At 42.6% G+C, this 14386-nt stretch overlaps 1 pseudogene across 1 annotated transcript in view; it reads right to left on the bottom strand.

Moving 5' to 3' along the window:
- LOC146963110 (NACHT, LRR and PYD domains-containing protein 12-like) overlaps positions 1 to 14386 on the bottom strand; it is a 59597-nt pseudogene that overhangs the window by 672 nt on the left and 44539 nt on the right. The window contains exons 11-18 of the transcript XR_015035149.1: positions 14159 to 14383; positions 12810 to 12894; positions 12268 to 12494; positions 10552 to 10604; positions 10139 to 10353; positions 9381 to 9655; positions 9002 to 9115; positions 8771 to 8912 (exon numbers count right to left, since the gene is read on the bottom strand). The product of XR_015035149.1 is annotated as an NACHT, LRR and PYD domains-containing protein 12-like (transcript). The remainder of the gene's footprint in view (positions 1 to 8770; positions 8913 to 9001; positions 9116 to 9380; positions 9656 to 10138; positions 10354 to 10551; positions 10605 to 12267; positions 12495 to 12809; positions 12895 to 14158; positions 14384 to 14386) is intronic.

Here is a 14386-nt window from a genome sequence, read left to right as displayed (position 1 = left end):
AAGGGCTCTGTAGAATGTCCAGCAGTAAGCAGGTGCCCTGTAGGCAGAGGCTTCAGTCCTCACTGCAGTGTCTGGGTTTGACTCCCACAAGTTTGACTCTCACTTGTCAACAATAGAGCTCCGGACCCCACGTGACCTCCAGCGTTCGAGCGGCCATTTTGGCAGGAAACTGGCCAGCGTGGAAGCATTGACTATAAGCGCCGAAGCCGTCTGAGTTCACATGATCTCACTTTAATTCCAACACATTGGACTTAAAGCAGAAGTAAGTGATATATTTGTGTTAATATAAGTCTTAAATAGTTATATCTTCCGACAGCAATCACTTACATAGAGTGTTTGGACTGAAACACGGGTCTCTCAGTCCCTCTGCTCTGCTCTGAGCCGAAGAGAAAACATTTATCGTATCCTACAGTTTTTATCCAATGAGGAGAGAGAACGGCATGCAGGGCTGTGTGTGCAGCCAAGGAACGCCGTGAATGTGGCGACGTAGGGACGAGGACTGTTATGGTGCGTTCAAGGAAACTCGTATTTTTCCGACCGTGAAGTGGTACCAGTTCGATCTGGTACGAGTTCACCGGTCGGAAGTTACGAGTGGCCGTTATAGTGACTTTCACCGGTAAAACAGGTCGGAAAAACACGAGTGGGTTGCCTGAAACGCTACAAAGTCGTAAGTTGTGACTTGAAGCTGTAATTTACGATTTCAAAAGCCTGCCTGGAACGCAGCATTAGCGAAAACGACCGGACCACTTACTTCTGCTTTAATATAAAAAAACTAAATGGATTAAATATTACCGACCCTTATAATGCCCCCGGGGTGCTTTTCAAAAATATTTTCGCCGAACAGGACGTCCTAGACCTGCAGTATCCGGACACTATCTGATCAACTACTCTACAAGCATATAAGCCGGCTTTATGCTCTTTGTGCTCCACAAAATGACACAAGCAGGAAAGACGGTGACAAAAAGAAAAGAAAGAGGCAAAAACATATAAGATGTGAGTCTCCTTCGCCTCCAGCCTTTCCAAGCTGACCCAGAGCCGGTCGCAGCGCACCGCCGCATCCGCCGCGGGCTGATCAGCACCGGGGAGAGCTCCCGGCCGGCACCCCATAGCACCCCGGACAGCTACGAGCTAACGTTAGCCATGCTACACTGCATTACCTGGGATGATACGACACTTACCCTTCTAGTGAGGATACAGCAGGTTTCTGCTGGTAGATTCCACAGCTGGACGTTCATCACAAAGCCAGACTGCGTCTATGTGTAACCGCTTTTGTATGCTTTTAGAGCAGCGTGATGCAAAGTTGACCAGGTAGCCTAACTTAGCTGTGTCCGCATACTGCAGGTCTGGGACGTCCACCGGCGGCCGGAGATACTTTTGAAAAGCACCCCGGGGGCATTATAAGGGTCGGTAATATTTAATCTATTTAGTTTTTATATATATTAAGTCCAATGTGTTGGAATTAAAGTGAGATCATGTGAACAGACGGCTTAAAATCTTCCATTTTACTGCCAAAATGTTATGCAGCTGTTCTCGTCCACCGATCCACGTCTGCCCTCCTCCCGCACTATCTACATATACAGTCACATTGTTTACGTTACGTTGTGTGTTTTAATTAGGGCCGCGGGCAATCGCCCCGGGCACTACTGTTATTGTGTGGATTTTTTCCTAGTTATTAGTGTGACTGCTTGTTCTTCTGTTTGGCCATTTTCTTCCGCCTTTTTACGGTCTTCTTCTAGTCCTTCATACTTTGTGCTATTTCAACAATTCATATATCAAAACGTGCAGCTTCTTTTGAACTTTATCGGCATTACTTTTCTCTTTTTAACTATTTATACTTTTTCAAATATTTAACTTTTTCTGATTTTTTTCAGCTTTATAATGTGTGTGTATTGCGTCTAACGAGCAGAGCTAGAGTGTAGAGAGGCAAAAAAACATTCTAGAGTTTTTCTGGCTAAACTGTCAGCACGGCCACAAATTAAACTCTAGACAAATTATTTTCTCCAGTTTTGTAGCCACACTTGTCTTCTGGCTAAAATTCTGGTCAAAAATGCAAAGAGACTTAGATAATAATTTAAAATATTTTTTAAATGCAGCCAGGGAGCTCTCTGCTCTCATTCAGCTCAATGCATTTTTTTCACATCAGCAGGAGAAGGAGCTCAACTTTGTAACTTGTTGTTAAGTGCTTTTTAATTCATTTTAATTCACCAAAAAATAGTCACAGGTCACAAAAAAGTCCTCTTCTTACTTGGTGTGGCTAATTTATATTAATTTCTTTTTGTTTTAAGCATCATTGAAAAATCTCACATTCATCAAAGTCTCAACCTCCCTTCTTGACAACTCCACTGTAGTGTAGGGGTTAGGGTAACTGCTTGCCAACCCTAAGGTCACTGGTTTGAATCCAAGGGAAGAATTCTTGTTATGTTATGTTGAATTCTGCTCTCCTCCCCCGCCTTCAATTGGTTACAGGTGTTTGTTATCTCCTTGATTACTCATACCAGTTTGCAGCACATCATCACATTACAATGAATGACAACAGTCTTGACAGCAGTGTGCTCTCTGTAGCTGAGTGGCAGAGTAAAGGCTTAGTGATCATATGGTCACGGGTTCGATTCCTGCCTCAGTCATTTCACATGATTGCTTGACTTTTGATTCCAATTATTCAGCTGTCATTGGACAGTCTTTGATTCCTCATAGTATAAAGCTCATTGTAACTCAGGTTCTCTGTGGCCATATGGTTAGTGTGTTAGGTGTTGTGCTATTTCAACAATTCATATATCAAAACGTGCAGCTTTTTTTGAACTTTATCGGCGTTACTTTTCTCTTTTTAACTATTTATACTTTTTAAAATATTAAACTTTTTCTGCAAATTAAACTCTAGACAAATTATTTTCTCCAGTTTTGTAGCCACACTTGTCTTCTGGCTAAAATTCTGGTCAAAAATGCAAAGAGACTTAGATAATAATTTTAAATATTTTTTAAATGCAGCCAGAGAGCTCTCTGTACATCATCACATTACAATGGCAACATGCTTATGTCTGTGCTCTCTGTGGTGAAGTGGCAGAGTAAAGGTTTAGTGATCATGAGGTTGTGGGTTTGATTACTGGTTCAAATCTTGCCTCATCAACAATTATAGTGAATTATTTTCCCAGTCGTCCTCTGTTGACTTCTGATAACTTGCTTCATGTTGAAACTGCTGCTCTCAGCCTGAAATTCACAGAAATTTTCATTCTAAGTCTTACTTGGTGTGGCTAATTTCTGCACTTTCCTTACCTTTTTTTTTAAGCAGGAGCCAGTGATCATCTTATTAAAGGTTTTCTTTGCCACTAACATACTGTCTCTGCCTGTAGCCTAGTGGTTAGCTTGCTGAGCTGGAGACCTGAAGGTTACTGGTTCAAATCTTGCCTCAATAACAATTATAGTGAATTATTTTCCCAGTCATCCTCTGTTGACTTCTGATAACTTGCTTCATGTTGAAACTGCTGCTCTCAGCCTGAAATTCACAGAAATTTTCATTCTAAGTCTTACTTGGTGTGGCTAATTTCTGCACTTTCCTTACCTTTTTTTTAAGAAGGTTACTGGTTCAAATCTTGCCTCAATAACAATTATTCACAGAAATTTTCATTCTAAGTCATTCAAGCTTGACTCTCAAGCTTTCTTGATGTCAGAGTGAGACAGAGTGCAGCTCATCAACAGACAACAGTCTCTGCAACTTTGTGTGCACTGTGGCCTAGAGGCAGAGTGGAAGTCTATTGACCATGAGGTTGTGGGTTCGAGTCCGACCTTGGTCAAACATTTGTATGGTGATCACTGTTTGCACTATTTGCTAATTCTGCAACAGCGTTCAGCTGCTGTCAGCAGTCACACCATTTCCATTCTTGGAAATGCCTTTTCTAGTTAGTGTGAATGCTGGAAGCATTCACACTATTGTTATTCGGTTCGGCCATTTTCTGCCTTTCTTTGTCATGTAACTAGTCCTTCATACTTTGTGCTATTTCAACAATTCAAATATCAAAATGTTCAGCCTTTTCGGGACAGGTGTGCTATGTCTTTTCTCTTTTCAACTATTCATACTTTTTGCAATATTCAACTATTTCTGATTTTTTTTCCCCATAGAGAATGCATTGGAACAGTCTTGAAACTCTTCAAATCTTCTTACTTCTTTCAGCCTTTAAAGCGTCCACATACTTTCAGCTAGAGACTTCATTCAAATTCTGAGCTGTAGACAAACTTCTAATGTATTCATCCTGTATGTACAACTTTTTCATAGCTTGTACCGTTTTTGAGATAAATCCTTTAAAAGCACATGAGGATTTCTGACAAATTTCACACTTTTCAATGAGTGTGTATGGGGTTGGGTCAGAGTGAGTGACATCATCGTTAGAGTGAGAGGGATCGAAAAAACATTCAGGATTTTTTCTGGATAAATTGCCAGCACGGCCACAAATTAAACTCTAGACACATGATTTCCTCACTGGTTTGTAGCCACACTTGTCGTGTCTCATTTAATGTGCTCAAAACAGCAGACAGACTTACAGAATTGTCTCAGTGAGCCTAATTGTCCAGCTAGACCCGCTCCAGTGGCTCATCCACTTCAATATAAAAGTAGGAGCTGATTTTTTTAGAAAAGCAGAAATGCCCCCCTTTTCTACCTTGCGACCCTGAGAAAAGTTTTTGCCCTACAAACATTTAATGCACATCAATGTGCTCAGGAAGGTCTCCTTGCCCCGATGGTCAGGACAGCACATTCTGATAAGAGGTAAGGTTCTCTTTTTATGGGCTGTTTTCGGAAGCTGCACAGAGCTCAAATCTCTCTGCTCTGCTCTGCTCTGCTCTGTGTGCAGTTGGTCCAGCTGTAGCGGCCAGCTCGTTATCATGTCTATTAATAGAACAGTGCAGGTGCAGCCTGGCCGCTCGTTAAGATGTTTTTAAACACAGCCCCACACACACACATGATAAACCAGACTGACAGAGGATGTCCACGCACAAACATAGGCATCACACTCACACAGACAGACACACACAGACACTCACACACAGTCACACATGCACACATACACAAACAGACAAACACACAAACACAACACTGTTCCACACAGTAAAATGTAAGCATGGTAGTCGCCATGGTAACTTCTGAGGGCAGGCTGCCAATCAATCAGATCATTAGGGAGAGAGGAGTTTTGTGGCGCTTAACAGTTTTACTTTCTGCACATGTACACGCAGACAGAGAGACCGTCAGACTCACACACCCAGACACACACACACACACACACGCACAGGTTTTCAGCTCAAATTCATCAGGCTCTCAATTATTTTATACTTTTGATGTAAACATCTCCAACAATTTATATTTTTCTCATGAATTTAAGTTCAGACGTTTAGTCTTTCCAACTCTATTAATAGTGGTACAATTACAGGTGGAGCCAAGACATAGGATGCAGCTTTTAACATGTGTCCTATCTATCTATCTATCTATCTATCTATCTATCTATCTATCTATCTATCTATCTATCTATCTATCTATCTATACCCCTCCCTATTTTTTAACCCCTCTGTCTCCTTTCTTTCTTTCTTTCTTTCTTTCTTTCTTCTACTCCTTCATTTGTATTTTACGTAACTTTTTATATCCTTCCCTCTCTATCCATCCATCCATCCATCCATCCATCCATCCATCCATCCATCCATCCATCCATCCATCCATCTACCTCTTTCTATCTATCATCCCCCTCTCTCTTTTTCTTCTTTCTTTCTTTCTTTCTTTCTTTCTTTCTTTCTTTCTTTCTTTCTTTCTTTCACTCCATTTCTGTCTTTTTACTTCTTTGTTTGTTTGATTGTTTCTTTCTTTCTTTCTATTCCTTTTCTCTTCCTTTGTTTTTACTCCATTTCTTTTTTTCTTTCTTTCTTTCTTTCTTTCTTTCTTTCTTTCTTTCTTTCTTTCTTTCACTCCATTTCTGTCTTTTTACTTCTTTGTTTGTTTGATTCTTTCTTTCTTTCTTTCTTTCTTTCTTTCTACTCCTTTTCTCTTCCTTTGTTTTTACTCCATTTCTTTCTTTCTTTCTTTCTTTCACTCCATTTCTGTCTTTTTACTTCTTTGTTTGTTTGATTCTTTCTTTCTTTCTTTCTTTCTTTCTTTCTTTCTTTCTTTCTTTCTTTCTTTCTTTCTTTCTGTCCTTTTCTTTTTTCTCTCTTGTTTCAATCTTTCTTTCTTTCTTTCTTTCTTTCTTTCTTTCAACAATTTCTTCAGCTCATTCAGCATTGCTTCCAGCATTCACACCATTTCCATTCTTGGAAATGTTTTTTCTAGTTATTTTTCCACTTCCGGCCAGATTTCGATTCGCTACTAGTCTACATATTATACATACATATTATATATCAAAACGTGCGTCTTGATCGGGATCGCTGTGCTATTACTTTTCTCAACAGTTTACAAATTTTTCGCGACATAGTCGCGAAAAACTGCGCAAAAATTTTGCATGTAAGTCAATGGGACGGGCGGAAAAAAAAGAGCGAAAAAGACCAATCATTGGAGTTTAACAAACGTCTACTGCTCAGGCATACTTTCACCTAGAGACTCCATTTAAACTTTAAACAGTAGACACAAGTCTTGTGTATTGTCGTATTACTCCACGTTTTGATAGGTCATATAGTTTTTGATCAATCCCTGATCAATGACCATGATCATTTTTGGAGAAATTATGAGTTTATAATGGGTGTGTATTGCATGGAATGTTCGTGTCAGAGTGCGTGACATCATCGGTTAGAGTGGGAGAGAGTGAAGAAACATTCTGTATTTTTTCTGGATAAACTGTCAGCACGGCCACAATTTACACTCTACAGACATAATTTTTTCAGAATTTGTAAGACAAACTTGTTATCTCTCATGTCATGTGCTCAAAATATCAGAGAGACTTACAGAATTGACAGAATCAGCCTCTGAGTGCGGCCACGTCTGTCTCTGCTCCTCATTGAGTCCAATACAAATATTTTCTGAGAGGAGCAGAACGGCCTGATGTTTTAAAACTGCCAGCGTCGCCAAAATATTTACTGTAGAAACACCAAATCGTACCGAAATTTTCATTAAGTCCTTAGAGCAACGTTGATCTGTGTTTTGTTCTGATAGGAGTTACCGTTTTGTCATGCTAAGCCTAAATGTGAGACCGGTTTAGAGGCAGAAAATGGCTCTTTTTCTCCACGTTTCTGTCTGTCTCAGCCTGCGGGGGCCCCTATCGCCGTGGTAACCTCTTTGATCCTCAGGCCAGAGCTCGTTAACTTCATAAACAATCCACCTGGCGCTCGTTTAAATGTTTATAAACACAGACACAGCTAAATCAGACTGACACAGGATGCAGCTACTAACTAATGGTGCGTTCCAGGCAACTCGTAACTCGTGTTTTTCCGACCTGTTCCTATGGTTACTCGTTAGAATGTTCAGTCAAACTCGTAACTTCCCACCTGTGAACTCGTACTAGATCGATCTACTCCCAGTTCCCAGTTCGTAACTCGTAACTTGCCTGGAACGCTACAAACTCGTAACTGGTGACTTGAAGTCGTGACTTACGGGTTCAAAAGCCTGCCTGGAACGCACCATAACTATGTGTCAAGTCAGTCACACACACACACACACAGACTCTAGAGCCAGCTTCATGTGATTACAGTCACACACACACACACACACACACACACACACACACACACACACCTTCATGTGATTAAAACACAGTTAACGTGCAACAGAATTTAAACTTAAACCATGATTTAATCTGGTTTTAAAGTTAAACCTTGTTGGTGTCACACACACACACACACACACACACACACACACACACACACACACACACACACACACACACACACACACACACACACACACACACACACACACACACACACACACACACACACACACACACACACACACACACACAGTTAACCTAATGTGGTTACAGCTCCTCCATATCAGTGCTTATAGAAAGATGATCATGTGTCTGTCTGATCAGCTCTGTCTTGTGCTTAAGATCGTGGGTTTGATTCCCATGTTGACAGAGATGGCAAAATCGGCAGTAGCCCCGCGGCCCATTCAAAATTTCCCGAGAGGAAATTTTCTAGTTAATCCTGTAACACACACAGTGTGATCGCAGTACCGACAGAGTGACAGGCAGGCTCATTGTCAGTGTGCAGAGGGATGAAATGACAGCTGTTACTCCCCACAGTGACTCCCGACACTTAAACCTAGTTGTTTCTATACTGAAAAACCCTGACATGTCAAGCTTTAGGGTGTGTTAGAGGACTAATTTATCCGTCTAACCATCATAACTATATGACACCTGAAACGGTAAACACAGCTGATCGATCGAAAATAATTACACCGGAGTGAATTTTTTCTGTCACTGAAAACGGCTGGTTCTTGAACGTAACTCGGTCAAAGTAAGACGTATCCTCAATATGTTTTGCAGTTCTGTTAGGTCATACTACATGCTGACAAAGTTATACATGTAAAACTTGTATGGGCTCGGAGAAAATCGCTTTGTTACTCTCGTTCCGCACCCGGCCCTCCCCTGTATCGACTCTACGAAAATCTGCTGATTCCTGCCAAAATGGCGTCGCTGTCAGTTTCGGGGCTGCGTGACGTCAGCGTGACGTCAGCTCCCGGAGCTCTATAATGGATCACGGAATAAAAGCAGACAGAAGATGATCTGATAACCCTAACCCAATAAGAACAGAGACACCACTCATCAGTCTGATCTACATCAGGCGGATGAAGACTTTAGGCTACCTGACAGAGGAATCTGACACTCCCACACAGCTGTCTCTGTTTCATCTCGGACCTCTACATCGGCTTCCTCTGCGCTTGAAGGCAGGATGATCTGAAACGTCGGGTGGTAATTTGGTCCATAGTCCAGGTCAAAGTCCTTTTTCTAAAAAAAGCAGCAGCACATGTGTCAGTGTCTCCAGGTGAGTGACAGCAGTTTGAGGAAACACATCAGCTTTAGTCTGAAACACTCACCTTAGGCTGGACTCTATTGGCGTGCGGACAGTGAACTGTGTAAGTTTTATTTTTGATGAGTGTGCTTTCAGAAGGCGTCATGATGAACACACAGTTATTGTGCTTCGCCTTCACCTGGAGAACAATCAGATCATTTTAATTAGAGTCGGGCCTGAGTCTGACTACTGGGCTGGACCTACAGGACAGAGAGAGTCCTCTGAGGTCACACTGATCTTTGACCTTCATCCTTGAGTTCATGTGAATGTTTGTGTAAGACTTGCTTAAGTGGTGGCAAGGCGACACCCAGACATTGGTGTTGGTTCACGACATCAGGTCTGTTAGTGAAGAGTTTGGACAGTGAAGCAAAGTGAAGGTCTAACACTTCGGTCAGTAGCCTTACCTCATCCACAGGGACGTTATGAGGCAGCAGAAGCACATTGAGATATTGCCCCCGTGCCGTTAAGTTTGGTTGGTGGAACAGCAGAATTTGACTGCGAACTGATTTCATGATGTTCCACACCCTCCATATAAGATCCTGAACCCAGACCAGGCCAAAGGCAGAAAGATGAGGGACAGAGACGATCACATGAGTGTCTGTGATCTCCAGTGGCTCGATGAAGCTCATTCCATCATCAGTGATGTGGGCGACAGATAGCAGAACTCCTTTTTCAAGAGCTGTGGAAACACAGAGACAACAACATTGTTACAACAGCAGTGATCATTTCAGTCACTGTCAACATCAGGGAATTAATCAGGAGGCTGGTGATGGATAGTGCCCTGATTTTCCATTATATTCATGTAATGTACATGTCAATTACATGGTCACACAACAGTTTTGATATACACTTTCGGTGCAACTTAGACACATCGTCACTGATGTGACCTGGGTTCACTGGGTGTTTCGGGTCTCGCAACATCATACACCCTCGCCCAGGCAAGCCAGTCGGGGTTGATCAGGCCCCGGCTTGTGTCTATGTGGCATGTGCACGGACCTCCCCGCTTGATCCACAGCCATCTCCACGCCTTTTCTGCCGCGTCAGTGATGGTCTTGATGGTTTTTCGTATGTGCAGTCCCTTCCCTCCCAACAACATAAGTTATATCATTAGTTCTCCACCTTTGCTCTAACCAACAAACACAATCACTTCATCACAGCTCACCTTCCTTTGTTTCACAATGTGGGAGGTGGAGCTGGCGGACAGCATCCTCAGGACACTGGATATTGAACAGCGGTCCTGCAGCCATCCTGCCAACTGAGTGGAGGAGGCTCTCATCCCATTGGACAGTCCTGTAGAGCAGCTCCGCCTCCTGAGCCACAACAAACACCAGTCCAGTTGAAGAACACTGGAACTGGCCTGGACAAGGACACCTGAACCTGTAGGACACAGAAGGATGAGTGACCACCTCAGACCCTGAGATGAAAAAGGTTCAATATTGACTAAAACATTGTGTTCCTCCTGAGTCTGATGTTCCCTCAGACAGTCGACCATGAGACCAACGCTGCATTGACTGTGGCTCAGGAGACACTGTGAAGGAAGAGGAAGGTCCTTTGGTGAGAATATTGCATGTTTACCTGTATGAGAAATGTGTAGATTCAGTTTCCAGTTCAGGTGTGAAGCTCGACTGCTGCAATTCAGAGAAACAACATGAGCTGGTTTACTACAATTGAAAATATATTGTGTTGAGTGAAGCCAACAGATTGGTTCCACGGTCCTGAGAGAGAAATAAGACACAGACAAGTGCAATTAAAATGTGATATTACTCAGAATTTATTTACAGATTTTGATTGACAGAAGAGGTCCTGCATCCACGCGGGTTAAAGCAGAAGTAAGCGATCCGGTCGTTTGGCTAACTTCTTGTCAGAGTTAGCAGTCCCCGCCCTCGTCATGGATCTATTGGTCCTCGTCGCTACGTCACCACATTGACGCGCATCCCTTGGCTGCACACACAGCCCTTCATGCCTTTCTCTCTCCTCATTGGATAAAGTTTGTAGGATACAAGGAAGTATGCAAGAAGTTTTCTCCTCGGCTTACAGCAGAGCAGAGTGACTGACAGACCCGTGTTTCAGACCAAACACTCTATATAAGTGATTGCTGTCGGAAGATATAACTATTTAAGACTTATATTAACACAAACATTCCGCTTACTTCTGCTTTAAATTAAGCCCTGCCTCCAATAGGTGCTCGAGCACCAGGGCAATGACCGGATTGGGAATCTAAATCTGTCTGTCCGTGTGTGGACCCCTTTGCGTTTATTACTTTTGTTGCCAATTATTGTTAAAGTATTGTTAAAGTCTGTAGTTTTTGATTGTGTTAAGCTGCCTATTCATGGCTGAGATGGCCTCGTTTTTTCTGCTAAGTCCTGGTTTCTTGCCCTGATAGTGATTTTAACACTTAATCACAATGTATTGTTTTACACGGGTATGTGGGTACAATACCTGTAAAGTGGCAAACCAGGGTTTTGTGCTCTAACTATTACATATTGCTCTGCCTCCCTGGAAAATATCATGCCAGTGGGCTGGAAGAGAGGCTCGGACTGATTGTCAAACCAGAGGGAGCAATATGGATTCTGTCCTGATGTAGATCATTGGCATTTGTTGGAGTTTGACCAGCCAGTCTACAAATGTGTAGAGGACTTGGAGAAGGCTTACAACCATGTTCCCCTGGACACTCTGTGGAGGGTCCTCCAGGACTATGAGGTAACATGTGCGTTGCTACAAGCCATTCGGTCCATGTACAACCAAAGAGTGACATGTGTCTGGATTCTCAGAACAAAGCCAAATGTATTTGCGGTGTAAGGTTGACTTCACCAAAGCTGTCCCTTGTCTCTGATCCTGGTCATGATATTCATGGGAAGGATCTCAAGGCTTAGCTGAGAAGAGGAAAACAGGGATGAGTATCAGGACCTCCAAATCTGAGGCTTTGGTTTTCAGCCAGAAAACACTGCTTCTCTCTCTGGTTTGGGGGTGAGTTGCTGCCCCAAGTGAAGGAGTTGAGGAATCTTGGGGTCTTGTGCATGAGTGAAGGTAGGATGTAGTGGGAGATCAACAGACAGATCGTTATATCTGGAACCCTCGACTTAACCTCCTTGCCACTGAGACAAGGGCCCGGAAAAGTGGAAGAACGTGGTTAAAATAGATCATTATGATCATTATGATCCATCTGGTGCTGACTGAAACCACAATCTTAACTATGAGTTTGTTTCTACACACTGAAGTTCCCAGCACAGGAGATATATGTTGAGCCCCTAAATCTGTCTTGAAAATCAGGATACAAGGTTTTTCTCTCACCTTCAGCTTTGAGCTGTCCTCAAGCTTCAAGCTGTCTTCATCAAACCTCTTTAGCTTTGTGTCATCTTCAGAGACCTTCAGCTTTGCATCGTCCTCAGAAGCTTTAAGCATTGAATTGTCCTCAGAGACTTTCAGCTTTGAGTCATTCCCAGGAAACTTCAGCTTTGAGTCGTCCTCAGAGGCCTTTGGCTTTGTGTCATCCTCAGAAACCTTCAACTTTGAATCACCTGTTGAAAGAGAAGAAACAAGGAACATCTCAGAAATCAGTGTTTGCTATTACTCTCTTTATCATATCATAACCCCAGGAGATAGTCAATGAAAATAAAGACAATTAATGATTTCAGAGGACAGTTTCTGATATGAAAGACTCATAGACATAGAAATTGAAATATCACTTTATGTTTCTCATGATGACCCTATCTGTTGTCCTTTGTTTCATTTGTTGTGTTCAAGCCAAAAAAGAAAGTATAAAAAAAAACAATATTATGCCATTCACAAAACTACTGGTGAAATGAGCATAGACTCAGAGGTTCAGTACTCACAGGTTTTGTCTTTAGAAGATTTAATCATCTCGCCATGGCCGATCCTGTAGGAACAAACACAACAGACAGAGTCAGAGGGAGTTTGAATTGGTTATATTAAACCAAACTGTAATGATCCCAGACTCACCCAGCTGAGTTTTTACTGATCCTGATCAGTGTGTTAGTCAGTGACCTTTGGGATTGTCGTGGAAATTTTTAGCTGTTTGCTGTTGGTGAATAATGAAATAGAGACTTCTGCCGGCTGACAAGCTTTTATTTCCTTGCAAGGAAAGTGCAAGGAAAAGACCAAGAGAATGGGGAGACCTAATCATTTATACCTGAGGAACGTCCCCTAAGGTGTGTTCCACACCCCTTTGTCTGCTGCAGGGGTCGACCCTATACCCAGACAGTGTTTTCACACCCTTTTGTCTGCTGCAGGTATTGGCACCGACCGCCGAGGGTGTGTTTCACACCTGGGGCATCCTGCAGGGTGAAGAGGCCTCCACATTAAAATACACAAATGGGTAACAAACAAAAGGAGATCTGATATCTTGGGGGGGAAAGCACGGTGTGGGGACATCTCAAGTGATTAAAACAAAGGAAGGTTCAAATTTACCAGGATCAACCAGAGCTTTAAGTCTCATGTTCAACCAGGTTACCACGTGTCACCATGTTTACTATGGTCTAAACTGGAACAGGTGACGTTTAAAGGATCAGATCAAAGAAAATAGAAAAGATGGCTCAATCAGGTCTAGAAGAGCAAAGCAACCACTTCTAGAGGAAGTTCAGCATCTGGTCAGTGCTGTCCTGATATTCCAGCTGTTGCACATTATTTTGTATTTGACTTACCTATTGCAATTACTGTGAACTTGAATGTCAACAAAAAACATACCAGTCTCAGCTAGCACATGTCAGCACTGCCATGATACATTACAGCAATGTTAACAGTTAGGTAACAACATTAGCAACATTTGCTATTGATATCAGTAACAGGAAGCTAGCCCAGAATAGCACGCCTACTGTACCTGTCACTGATTAAACCAGATGTGTAACATTATGTGCATGTAACAGAGGACCTCTCCTGGACCAACAACATGACATCACTGGCCAATAAAGCCCATGTAGCAGGATGCAAAACACCCCAGGCTAAATATCTAAAAGGAATCACCGCTCCTTTGCTGCTTTGCAGCCAATACTCAATATGTGCTCCTTCTACTGTAGAGACACAGAGAACACCCTGACCTGCTGCATCACTGTGTGGTTTAGAAACTGGACCACCTCCAACTGAAAAAAACCTTGCAGCACAGGGAGAAAGGTCATTGGTGCCTCACTCCTGGACATCTACAAGACCTGCCAAATATAATCCATACTGAGAATGACAACAGGGAAGAGAGCAGCATAGACTGATCCATCCCTTTACTGACCCCAGAAGGTCCAGTCTATAGTCTGGACTCTCCACAAGAGCACGAAGATCCTTCAGGTCTGAATCCGGCAGGTTGTACACCAGGTTCAGTTCTCTCAGATGGGAGGGGTTGGACTTCAGAGCTGAGACCAGAGAAGAAGAGCTGACCTTTGACAACCTGCAGTTCACCATTCTG

This window comes from Trachurus japonicus, chromosome 23 (assembly GCF_045865225.1).
Source record: "Trachurus japonicus isolate A0001 chromosome 23, Traja_1.0".
NCBI classification, from domain to species: Eukaryota; Metazoa; Chordata; class Actinopteri; order Carangiformes; family Carangidae; genus Trachurus; species Trachurus japonicus.
The sequence above is the reverse complement of the archived record's forward strand: the minus strand, read 5'-3'. Positions and strand labels throughout refer to the sequence as shown.